The 13,914-nt window shown below is 33.4% G+C and overlaps 1 long non-coding RNA gene across 2 annotated transcripts in view; it reads left to right on the forward strand.

Moving 5' to 3' along the window:
• The window catches only part of LOC102166247 (uncharacterized), a 463,609-nt gene that overhangs the window by 33,060 nt on the left and 416,635 nt on the right, over positions 1-13,914 (forward strand). The window contains exons 4-6 of one of the 2 annotated variants that reach the window (XR_014837150.1): positions 2,208-2,353; positions 5,803-6,208; positions 11,820-11,970. This is a non-coding gene — a long non-coding RNA (uncharacterized LOC102166247). Of the gene's footprint in view, positions 1-2,207; positions 2,354-5,802; positions 6,209-11,819; positions 11,971-13,914 lie in introns of those variants that run through there. The other variant, XR_014837151.1, reaches the window with a different exon arrangement.

The raw sequence follows: 13,914 nt of genomic DNA on the forward strand, positions 1-13,914 counted from the left end.
AAAAAGATACAAGTTCAAACTATGATGACAATATATGACAACAGCTGAAAATTAGCTTATATTTTTTCTCCCCAGTCCTAGAAGCAGCCATTTCTCCAAAGAATACTGATTCCTTTTATTGAAACATAGCATTTAGAAACCAAAATCTGGATATCTTCTGTGCTTTCCTTTAAAAACCACATAACCTCAGTCTAATCATGAAAACTACATGTCAGACAAATCCCAACTGAGGACCTTCTATAAAATACTTGCCCAATACTCATCCAAATTTTTGCTGTGGCCATCAAAAATAACAAAGTCTGTGAATGTCACTAAAAAAAAAAAAAAGAGAGAGAGAGCGAGAAAGACTAAGAAAGCACAATGATTAAATATAATGTAGCATCCTGACTTGAATCCTGGAACCAGAATAGGTAAAGCTATTACATGTAAATAAAATAAGAAGTTTGGTTCATAGCAGTGAACCAGTATAGATTTCTTAGTTTTGATAATTATACCATGGTGGTGTTGGAGGGTGGAAACTAGGTGAAGAATATTTGGAACTTTCTACTATTTTTACATTTTTTTTCTATAAAAAAATCCTTCTAAAATCTTTGTTAAAAAGGGATGGTTAAAATAAAATATTTCAGGAGTTCCTGTCTCGGCACAGCACAAATGAATCTGACTAGGAACCGTGAGGTTGCAGGCTGGATCCCGGGCCTTGCTCACTGGGTTTAGGATCTGGCGTTACAGTGAGCTGTGATGTAGGTCGCAGACACAGCTCAGATTCTGCCTTGCTGTAGCTGTGGCATAGGCTGACAGCTGTAGCTCCAATTGGACCCCTAACCTGGGAACCTCCACATGCCATGGGTGTGGCCCTAAAAAGAAAAATAAATAAATAAATATTAAAAATAAATAAAATAAAATGTTTGTGAAACATAAAAGCACATACACATTCATCAATACACATTCACAGAATATTCCAACTTGTAGATTTTATTATGGACAGGTTTTATTTTTGCCTAGAGAAATTTTTGCATCTAATCAGATAACTTTATGCCTACCCCCTCACCTTTATTCCATTTACATGAACTTCATTGACCATGAATGTTTAACTGAGCTTACATGGCTAGAATTAAATTCCAGTTTATGATACATTATTCTTTCTAGGAATTACTGATTAGGTTTGTTAAAATTGTGTGAAAGATATCTTAATTCTGTATACTTAGGGATATTGGTCTATAAGTTTTATTTTAATTTTTTTTTTAATGTTTTGGTAAACAGTCAGCGTCATAAAACTAAGTGCTTCCTACTCTTCTACATTCTGGAATAGTTTGTGTGTGTGTGCCTGTGTGCGTATGTGTATATATATTTGAATGTTTGATACTATTCATTGGCAAAAATATTTAGCTCTGAAATTTTTTTTGTAAGATTACTAACTATAAATTCAGTTACATTGTTATATATAGGGCTTATTCAAAATAAAGTATTCTTTTAATTTTGAGGGGGTTTTTAGTTTATATCACTCAAGGAGTTTTTCAATTTTATATTATTGAAATTAATTAAAGTTATTCATAATATGTTCTTATTATGTTTTTAATGTCTGAAACCTCAGTAATCTAGTCTCCTTTTGTGTTCTTTATGGTGATAATTTGAGACTTCTTTCCTTTTCCTTTCATGCATCTAGAGGTTTACTGAATTTATTATTTGATTTCATTGTTTTATTTCATTTATTTCTGTTTTATCTTTAATACTTTTCCATACTTAATTTGATTTTTTTCTCTCTTTTTAAAACTATCTTAGGTGAAATTTTAAATGATTGATCTACTATGCTTCTAATATAAGCATGTAATGCTATGAATATCCTTTGACGTACTTAATTAGATGCATTCCACAACTTTCATATATTGTGCTTTTGTTTTCATTCAGGTCAAAATATTTTCTAATTTCCCAAGTGACTTCTTATTGTTCCATAGTTTATATGAAAGCATGATTTTTAATTCTAAATATTCATATATTTTCCAAATATCTTTCTTCAATATTCTTTTAATTCTAATGTATTCAGAGACTCCGTTTTTAAATATCCTGATCCTAGTTTTATAGCCAGAATTTGTTTCTGTTTAGATGAATGTTTCATGTGCATTTCAAATAATATGTATTCTTTCTACTGTGTATGGAATTTCTATAAATATCAATTAAGGTCAGGTTTATTTATATTTTTGACTTTTTAGTGCCATACCTGTGGCATATGGAAGTTCCCAGGCTAGAGGTCAAATCAGAGCTACAGCTGTCGGCCTACACCACAGCTACACCAATGCGGGATCCAAGAATCATCAGTGATCTACACCACAGCTCAGGGCAACACTGATTCCTGAAGGTCAGGTTCCTTAATATGTTATTTTAGGTTTCTATAACCTTACTGATTGTTCAATTATGTTTTCATTAATTATGTAAAGAGGATATTTGAAATCTTCATTTGCAATTGTGGATTTGACTTTCTTTCAGCTCTCATTTTTTGTCTTACCTCTTTTAGAGCTTTGTTATCAAGCATGAGTATTTAGGATTGTTTATGAGAATGCTCCCCTTTATCCCCAATTATATTTCTTTTTCAAAGTCTACTTTGCTGGATATTAATATAGCCACTCCACTTTTTAGTTGATTAATATTTATATGATAAATCTGTTTCCATCCTTCACATTTAATTTATTCATGTATTTATATTTGAAGAGGTTTTCTCCAAAATAGCTTATAGTTGATTTCTTGTTTTTTACTCATACAATGTCTTTTAATTTGATTGTTTATATCATTGCTGTCCAAAAAAACATGTAATGCAAGCCACAAATTCAGGAACATAGGAATTTTAAAATTTTCTGGAGCATTAAAAAGAAAAAAGGAAATAGATGCAATTAATTTTAATAAAATGTTATTGTATTCATTTAATCAAAGCATATTTTAAACATGTATTCATTATGAATTTATCGAATTTTTTTACCCTTTTTGGTGATTTTTAAACAATTGATATGTATTTTATGATAAAACATGTCAATACATTCCAATTAAGACTGGTTACATTTCAAGTATTTAGATGTCATATTGTCTAGTGGCTACTGTATTGGACAGTGAAGATTTAAACTGTTTATTTAAAGCAGTTGTTTACTCGGTTGAATTTAAATCTGGCATTTGCTGTTTATTTTCTATTTGTTCCTTACCTTCTTTTTTTTACCCATTTATCTTTCCAAATTGTTATTTACTGAATATTTTTGATGGTTTGTTTTTATCTTCACCACTGAGTGGCTTATCAGCTAAACTTTTTTTTTTTTTTTTTAACTTTGTGCTTTAAGGTTTACTATTGTACAGAAAAAAAAAAAAAAAAAAAAAAAAAAAAGCAAGCCTGAGGCTGCTATCCTTAGAAAGGCTTACTTGCAAGATTTACCCTTGTCTCGTATTTGTGAACTTGGATGTCAGGAAGGTTTATCACCATTTCCTAATGAGAATGGCTTACTGTGCTTAAAACTCTGCATAAAAACAAAGCAGTTTTCCTTGAACACCTGCTTTCCTTCCAGGAGTCTAAAATTTTGGAATAAGACAGAGGGTGACTATGCAATCATCCTCCAGTAAAAACCCAGGGCACTTAGTCTCTAATGAACTTGCCTGGTAGAAAACATTTCACATGTTTTCACAACCTGTTGTTGGAGGAATTAAGTGCATCTTGTGTGACTCCACAGGGAGAAGATGCTTGCTTCAAAACTTGCACCTGGTTTCCTCTAGAATTAATCCCAAGTGACTTTTCCTTTGCTAATTTAGCATTGTATCTTTTTGTTGTAATGAAAGATTGAACATATTCTGAGTCCCCTGATTCCTCCTAGCAAATCATTGAACACTGAGGTGGTTTCAGGGACCCCAGCAACGACATTCATGTATAATGTATAGCAGTCCAATGTTCTATATTATACTACTGCACACATTGAATAAGCATAGTGCAACAACATACTTAGTTTCCTTCCATCTTATCCTTTGTCCTCCCTGTTTTTTTCACGACTTCTATATATATGTTATTAAACCTTATAATGCATTGTTATTATTTTTTTTAATTGGTCACTATGCAGCCTGTGCTTGAATGAAAAAAAAATAGCAAGTAAATCATTAGTTTTCATTCTTTCCTCTACACAGATGGTGGTAGGTATTCTAGAAACAGATACATCTAAAATAATATGTGTTAAGCCTCCTACCACAGGCTATTCCACTTCCTTCTCAAAGGGCTGAGTACTTATATTTATCACAGCTAAAACCAGTGCTTTAAGATATTTGTTCTACAGCAGAATGTATGTATATGATGCTCTTTGGGCCATGTCTACTTTTTTCTGTTTTCTTTTTTAAATTTAGGTATAATTGACAAATGAAATCATATATATGTAAGGAGTGCAACATGATTTGATATATGTATATGCTGTGAAATTATTACCATAATCAACTTAATTAACATATCCACTACCTTACATATTTACCTTTTGAGGGGGGAGGAGTGAGATAATTTCAGATGTACTTTCTTTGAAAATTCTAAGTTCTCAGTATGTTATTAATTATAGTCACCATGCTGTACATTAAATCCATTTATTTGTAATTAATTTTACTTGGTATCCATGTAAACCTTTCTGGAGGATTTAATTTTCCTAATATTTCTTGTAGGTTTGTGTGCATAAGGTCATTTCTTGAAAAAGTGGTCCACTTCCTTCATACAGTTTTCTTAGATTTTCATAGCTCCTTATGATAGAAAATAATGACTTATGAATAATTCAGCAGTATTAATTAATACTTATAAATAGCTCTGTACTTAGGGCAGAATGTCAAAGTAACTAAGATATTCTCCTTTTTAAGGGAAGCCTATAAGAATACCAGTCTATAATTAAAAAAAAAATGTTTGAGGATTATGGGATTAAAGAAAGCAAATTTGAGCAGATATGTTTAATGCTTTGGGTCAAGATAAAATGATACATCTGTTTTAACTATAAAACAGCATCTGCCAAGAGGACTGGGTTTTTTTACCCCTTGAGCATGACTTCTCTCACATAAGGAGAACTGAAAAACTGGTGGCATTTTTTCTTTAGCCTTTCCAAAAGAATATACATTAGAATGGCATTTAATACTCTTTGGCAGAACTGTATTTGTTTCATATTTTGTAAAATCTTTATTAGTTAGTAAAACTTTAGAATGATGTCCTAAATTATAGCGAGATGTTAAAAAAAATCCTTTGCCTCATTGAAAAAAAATAATGAGCATATTTTATATCCCAATCACTCTGGGGATCACAGTAGTAAGAAAGGTAAGATCTGATCTCTACCTGTTGAAGAACATATAACTTTAAAATAAGATATGCAAGAAATATAATACTGGAAAATAATCACTTTGAGTAAAAGTAATACAAACTTGATTAGGAATTAATTGATATAAAGTTAAGAAATCTGTGTAATTCAATATGTAAGGACATTGATATCTGTGTGTATGCATAAATTAGATATTATTATATATAATATTTAATTTTCCCTAGTCAATTTTTGTGTATAATGTAGCATTCATGTTTTATGTTAACAAATAAATTTGTGGTAACTATTCTATTGACTGTGCCCCAGAGTTAAGAGAAGTTGCTGGCTAACAGGAATTCTTGAGCTTGTCTTGCAGAGCTACAGACAGGGAAACAACCTGTTAATTCCTTTGCTTCTAAACTCCCTTCACTGTTAAAGATCCCTTTAGTTTAGTTTCTTTGTTGTTTTTCCTCCCCCTCTTTAATTCCAGACCATCCCAGCTTCACCTAGCCTAGTTGTTTTACAGGAACTTGGAATCAGCTCTTGCCCAATGAGAGCCAGCTGGGGCTGGTTGGTACTACCCACCCTAAAACTGGGCTCGCAGGTGTTTGATGAAAGGCCTTTTGAGGTCAGAGCTCTGCAAACCCCACCTTCCCCTCCTAAGGGCCTCTGCACATGGCATGCACCTAACACTGATTACCAAGCTTTCTACCACCTCCAATCACCTTTTGCCACGCCTAAGACCGCCCTGCTTATCCTATAAATACCCCAGCCCCCTCAGGTTGGGGAGATGGTTTTCTGCTCTCTTTACGCTCCTGCCTTCGTCACCACCACCACCACCAGCACCACGAGCACCGTCAACACTGCAGACAGAGGTCAACCTGCTTCTGAGTGCTTGCCTTGCAGTGCATCCGGCAAGTGGACCTGATTCGGTAAGATCATCTTTTAAAAACGTGTTTTCTTCACTCATTCTCAAGCCTCAACAAAATATCTGTATTAACGTTCTAATGCTAACATAACAAATTACTGCAAATAGCAGCTTAAAGCAGATATTTATTATTTTATAGTCCTATAGGCCAAAATCTTGAGTGGCTTCTCAAAGTGTTAAAATATGCAAAAATAAACTCAAAATGGCTTGAAGACTTAAACGTAAGACAAGACACCGTCAAACTCCTAGACGAGAACATAGGCAAAACATTCTCTGACATCAACTGCACAAATGTTTTCTTAAGTTAGCCTCCCAGGGCAACAGAAATAAAAGCAAAATAAACCAATGGGACTTAATCAAACTGACAAGCTTTTGCACAGCAAAGGAAACCATAAAAAAACAGAGATAATGTACAGAATGGGAGAAAATAATTTCAAACACTGCAACTGACAAGGGCTTAATTTTTAACATATACAAACAGCTTACACAACTCAACAGCCAAAAAACCCCAAAAACCCAATGGAAAAATGGGCAAAAGACCTGAATAGACATTTATCCAAAGATATAAAGATGCCCAACAAGCACGTGAGAAAAAAAACTCAACATCACTGATTATTAGAGAAATGAAAAAACTACTATGAGGCAGGCAAGCAAGACCTCACACCTTCAGAATGGCTATCATTAACAAGTCAACAATTAGCAAATGCTGGAAAGGGTGTGGAGAAAAGGGCACCCTCCTTCACTGTTGGTGGGGATGTAAGTTGGTATAACCACTATGGAAAACAGTATGGAGATACCTCAGAAAACTAAATATGGAACTACCATATGACCCAGCAATCCCATTCTTGGACATATATCCAGACAAAACTTTAATTGAAAAAGATACATGCATCTGTATGTTCATTGTAGCAGTATTCACAATAGTATAAGACAGAAAATTGATTCTGTTAGAAGCACGTGTGTTTGTCATTAAGATTTTGGAACTGAGATTTAGGGCTTTTATGAAGATAGGTGAGTGGATGACCAGGTTTAGCAATCTGCTATTCCTATAATCACTACATGGAATACTGTTGGAAAAATAAGACGAGCTTCTGTAGTAGTCTCTTTAACAGGTTAATAAAACTTGAATTATAGAAGCATCATGCTGAGGAAAGTTTTATACTTATAATGATAAAAGCAGATGATTTTATAACACGTGAAGCTGTGCCCAGTGCTTTGTCATATACCAGAAATGCTATAAAGTTAATAGTTCTATTAAGCTTATACTTTTTTTTTTGCTTGAACAACAGCATATATCAATGAGTGTTAAATATACTGAAACTGTCTTCAATGTGATTGACAAAATTGGAAACTTTTGCTGTTCAAACCTGTTATACTTAAAATTAGGCTCAAGCTTATAGTAAGTCAGAATAAATAGATTTAGCTCCATGTCTCTATTAGCTGAGATCTGAAAAATAAATTGCTCAACAACACTGCTTTCAAATCTTAGCAATTACAGACATATTTCAAATACAATACAAAGTAAAACTTAGCAATGTCAAGAAGAGGTTAAGACTGATCTATGGGCTCAAGGAAGGATGGATTTACTTTCATTAAAAGCGGAGTAGCAGGAGTTAAGGAAGGCTTCTGGCAAGGAGAAGAATTTGAGCTGTATTAAAAAAAAATGTCTTTGATTATGTAAGCAAATGTGTAGAGGCAGGAGATTTTAGATCAGGTGGAGTAATTCTTTCAGTATAGCAAGAATGAATTGTTAGAATGGATTAGTGCTGTAGGTTTTGCATAGAGCATCATATTTATATTGGTCCTTAATTTATGAATATTCATAATGATGTAGAAAGAAGAGCTGCACAGAGTTCCCGTCATGGCTTCAGTGGTTAACGAATCCGACTAGGAACCATGAGGTTTCGGGTTCAATCCCTGGCGTTGCCATGAGCTGTGGTGTAGGTCACAGACATGGCTCGGTTCCTGCGTTGCTGTGGCGTAGGCCGGTGGTTACAGCTCCCATTAGATCCTTAGCCTGGGAACCTCCATATGCTGCAGGAGCAGCCCTGGAAAAGGCAAAAAGCACCCCCCCCCAAAAAAAAAAAAAACTGCATGATTTGAGGGGAAAATAACTTTTTCTTTGTACTTCTAACCAGGCATTTTGTTAAGCATCTCACATCAACCTAGTTAATAAAATCCTATTTTAATTTTTACTTCACATACAACAAAACTTATCTCATTAAGGCTATGTGTCCAAGGTTGCGTATCTGATGTTACCTGTGATCACAATAGAATATTTACATGTTGAGACATAGTGCTCATCAGTATGATAATAGCCCCATAGTTTCTTACACTTAGTGTGTTTATTAGGGTCACCTGGAAATCTCGTTAAATCTCTAAATCCCACATCACACACTGGAACTGTTAAGCCATGATGGCTAATGGTGAATACAGGCATACACAGTTTTCAGAGCTCTCAAAGTGATCTTACTTTGCAACCAAGTTTGGAAACAAAGTATACTACATAATCTCTGAGTCCCAGGATATAAATTGTAACATATCCATTTTACAAATGATGAAAAGGGATGCCTAGATTATACCAGGTCTCTAAAGCATCACATTAGAAATGATGGGGCCGTAACCTGACCACGGTGTTTTTATCTCCAGAGCCATTTCAGTGTATTGCTTTGATAGTCACGAAACATACCTTTGTTTTATCTACAGAGCAGGAAATCTTTAGCCTTCTCATCAGGCCATTTGCAGTGATGGTGACTTCTGTGTAGTAGACAAAAGATCTTGCTGAAGAGATTTGTTTTTTGAAGATGAAAATACTCAAACATAAATGTTAATGTCATTGTAGTTTATTTTAAGCTATCGGTTTCTTGATACCTGTTTCCACTCTTTCTGGAGGTTTCTGATCCAGAAATGCTTTTGTTAGAGAATACCTAAGAAATGGTTTCAAATGTTAGTTCAGTTTTAACCAATTAGGAATGAGGCTGAATCATTATCCAATACATTTTCAGCCTTTAAATGTTCTGATTTCATACAGACAATAACATAGGAGAACTAAAAATGGAAATTTCAGACAAAAATAAGATTTTGATGATTCAATGAAAATTTAGTAATCTCTTTTTATTCTTATCCAGCACATCACTGGATATGCATTCAAATGCTATTTCTTTTCTGGGTGACTAAGCCACATTTTTATCCTTTAAAAGAGAATAATGTCTTGCCAGTAGGTCATTCATAGAGTGAAATGAAACATGGTACTTGTCACATGGAAGGTGCTTAGTAACATTTTAGTTAATTTTTATAATCATTATAATACCACTTTAGATTACTGGGTACTTTTTATGTCCACTTTTGATTTCCCTTAACATTATTTCATAGATGGGGAGAGGATGCAGGGAGAGCCAGTAGTAATAAAATAAACCAAATTCTTCCATGTGAGCCCTTTTCCACAACTAGAATTTGCACATTAGCTCCTAGTTAAATGCATTCACTTGATTTAGAGCACAATCTCAATCTGAACATGTATTAAACCATCTAATGTTGACATAAATCTAGATATTGATGAATACCTTGAGTTCTTAGAAAAGCCTTTTAGGAAATTATAAAATTTTTCTAAGTCTCAGAGGTATTTTTACCTGGAAAAGATTACAGGAACCAAAGCTGTAGTTGTTAGTGTACATTTGGACTTAAGGTGAGATTTCAGATGAGTCAGATTGAAACTCTGGGATCCTCATTTTATACTTAAACTATTGATACTGTAATTGAGTCTCTGTTGTAGATAGTGCCCAACCTAAGATTTTTTTTGACATGTGTATCAGAGATGACATTATCAATGAGGATTTTCTTGAAATAAAATGCCTCCACAATTCTCAAAGACAACATCAGAAGGACCAAACTGCATAAGTTTCTTATTCGGTGAATAAAAGCTTTGTATGAATTATTGCTTAGCAGTGGACAGTCATGGATTAATTCAGTGTAATTGTCATGTGTCAGTAACAAATGCTTGATGCTAGAGATTCACTCCCCTGGTAAAGTTAGATGTTTAAATAGAGGTGATATCGCAGAACTACATATGATACACCTTCACAGCAGAATCTAATAGCCAATGGAAATAGCAATGTGGAGAGCATTTCAATTAAAAGTTAGCTATTTTTGAAAAGCATCTAGAAATAAAAAGAGCTGTTCTTGAATGAATTTTATTTGTGAAGTGGATTTTTTTTTATAAACAAATGGTTTCTTTTTATTAAAAAAAAAGAAATAAAAAGAGCTACATGTAGAAGTAGGAATTGTATTATTGAATAATGAAAAAAAAGTCACTCATAGCCAAAGCATTGGGACAGTGAGGGAGGGGTAGGTAATGTAAGGACTAGGGAATGTAAAAGTTCTTTGCAATTCCAGGATTCAATGGCCATGTCGGACAAGCAATGAAAGCTGATAGGAGCACGGTTGAGATTTCAGTGAATTAATACCAAAAGAGATGCATTTTTGAGTTCTGTTGGCCAAATATGAGACTAAGTCACACAGGGGAGAAAGCTTTGAATTAAATAGAATCCTGACTTTGCTTGTCCTTTGGACAATTTCCTCTTATTCTGCATGTTGGCTTTCCTCACACATGTAGAGTAATGTTCTCAAGTTACAAGATGAATTATAAAAATATGGTGAACTTTTAACACTGCCACTCAAGTGTCTGCTGTCAATGGTTTTTTTTTTTTTTCACATTTTGAGAAATATTGACATTTGGCTTGATATGTGATGGTCACTAATATTAAATACAGTGTTTTAGCAAATATTAAAGTCATCGGTGTTCTTATCAGTAACTTCTCAAAAACTATTTCAATGTGTGCCAGAGGCCATGCTTATCATGCATTACCTTCTTGGGTTCATTCTGTATACTGTATATTTTCTGTAAGTCTGGTGGGGCCATTTAGGAAATGGCCTTTGGATTCTTTGATAGTTTTTAAAATAGACTTAGAAAACTTGAAATGGATCATGGAGAGCTTAGGGACATACTGAATTTTCAGTTTGGGGGTATGTTTAAATTACTTTAAAATGACTGGTTATTTTCAGCCACTTTTCTTAAAGGATAATATTAGAGTCTCGTAGAGAAAATAAAGGCTATATTTGTTCCATCCCATTTTCCTACAGCTTGAAATTGTGCTTCATATTGTTTAATAGTATAGTAAGAATTAAAGAAATTGCACATTTTATTTTAATTTTCATTTAGGGATTAAGACTTAATGCTCCATATAAACATGTTCCCAATGTTTTCAGCTCCTAAATGTGGCTAATAGTCATTTTGTCTTAATGGGCTGATGGAAAGGAAAGGAAAAAAATGGCACTAGGAGGCTTTGCTTAGCTTCCTGCTGTTTGGTTCACATGCACATTCCTTACCAGGGGGAGTTATTTCACAGCAAGTCATTGCCTAGGGAGAGTAAGAGGAGAAAAATGGGTAAAATTGAAGTCCCAGAGCAAAGAGAAAGTTATGCCAGGGTTTACAAAGTAAAAGTGATTTTTTTCAGGGATTTGTTAAACCCCCATTTGTCCCTTTACCAATAATTATCATGTATGTCACTGTTGCAGGCTTTGATGAATTTGACATAAGCTTTGTTAATTTTTTCTAGGCCAATTGTAATTTGATCCAGAGAGCATGTGTCTAGAAACATCACTCTGTGCTACCTCAAACATCTGAAGAGGTTGCTTCATGTAAAACCTCCTTGTTACTGCGGTATTTTTGAAAAAGAAACAGGTGTGCCTCTAAATGTTGCAGAGGTGGTAAGTACTTTTCACATTTTTTTAGACCAGTTGGCTGTTTTGCCTATTAGATGGCTCTCCTATATAATACCTGACCTTAGAGCATATGATGATGTGACACATTTTCTTAACATTAATCTTGTAAACTTCTAAAGTTTAGGGTCAATTTTTTGATATGGAGAATACAAAGAGCAACTATGCAGATAAGGAGGTCAACAAGTCAGTGATATGCAGATACAGATATCCATAATTCTGTGACTTATGTTAAGAAAATGTTGGCTCTTTTTGATCATCATAAGATGTGGTTTATACTTTAACCTGTATCACAGATAAATCTGCGTTTCTATCATATAAGGTATATTTTAGGCAATACATTATAAGCAGTTTGAGAAAAGAAACAATGCAAATCATTGTATTGCCTTCGGCACTTCATACGATATGTGTTATCAGGAACTTAATGATACTTGTCAAAAATAGACAATTTTCAAGATAAATGGCACTGTATATTTCAATAAATGTAACTCATTCACCTTAGCGGTGAAGAAACTAAGTTTTAGGAGGGAATGCGATTTGCCCTGAGATGTTGTCAGTCAGGGAGCATCAATTTTGGGAGGATTGACTCAGTCTAACACACCCTCAGTCACATCTGTTGGAATTAGAAGAATTGCCTTAATTAGAAATACTACCTTCTACTTGAGAACTTTTTATTTCTATTATCACTGAATTTCTGACTTAAAAAAAAATAGTGCTACGTCTTCACTTTCTATTAAGACAGAAATTTGGAATAAAATGGTAGTATTTCAGAAACCTTGGCTCAAAATACTACCTTTCCAAGCAAATCATTCTGAATTACACTTTTTTTCTTTTATGAAAGTAGAGTTTGATTTTTAATCTCCAACCTCTCCTGATTCTTAGTTAATGCTATATATATTTCCCTTGTAGCACTGTCTTAAGTTCATTCTTCAAATTTTGATATACTATTTTCATTTATTTCTAAATATTTTCTAATTTGTCTTATGATTTATTTGACCCATGGTTTATTTAGAAAGGTGTTGCTTAAATTTCAAATAGGTGGCCTTTTCCCAGATATTTTTTCCATTATTAAGCTCTAATTTGATTCTGTTGTAGTAAAAGAACATACTTGTGTGACTTGAGTTGTGTAAAACTTATTGTAACTATTTCATGACATTGAATAAGATGTAGTTTATCTTGGTAAATGTTTTATGTGAAGTTGAAAAAATGCATATTTTGTGTTGTGTAGAATATTCTGTAAATATAAATTAAATCAAGTTGGTTCATCATATTTTTCACTTTCTATGCCCTTACTAATTTTCTTTCTGTATGTTCTATCAATTACTGAGAGAGTAATGTTTAAATAGACACGTGCAATTTGGAGATTCAATTTCTATCAATTATCACTTTAATGTTAAAGTTTCGTTAAATATGTAAACATATTCTCTTGGAGTGATCTTTTTTTTACAATGGGCAGAAACTTTATTTTCAGTAATGTTCTTTGTCATAGTGATGTGTGATATTAGTATAGACACTTGGCACCTTTTTTTGACTATAAGCATGATAGATATTGTTCATTTGTATTTTAGGTTATCATTTAAGGTTGGTTTATTATAGATAACATTTAGTTGAACCTTGTTTTTTTTTATGAGATCAAATCCATCAAGTCTACTTAAATCTTTCATGTCCTTTAAGTTTCTTTTTTTTTTTTAAATTTCTGATGTCTTAGTTTATTTCAGGCTAGCACTCAGTATAGGTTTCAGCCAACTTCCAGAAAAATGTTAGGTGTAGGTGCATCCCCAGTTAGTTCTAATACAATGAATCCAGAATCTTATTAAATCAAGTCATATTTGTAAATGTTTCCCAATCTCATATGTTCTTTTCTTCATTGTTTAACAGAGGTAGAATACATCACACCACATAGTTCCCAAATTATGTTGATAGAAATTAGTA

This window comes from Sus scrofa, chromosome 2 (assembly GCF_054392235.1).
Source record: "Sus scrofa isolate SSC_HxYL_T2T_F1_AM1 chromosome 2, Sscrofa_HxYL_maternal_Yorkshire_Landrace_v2.0, whole genome shotgun sequence".
Taxonomy (NCBI): domain Eukaryota; kingdom Metazoa; phylum Chordata; class Mammalia; order Artiodactyla; family Suidae; genus Sus; species Sus scrofa.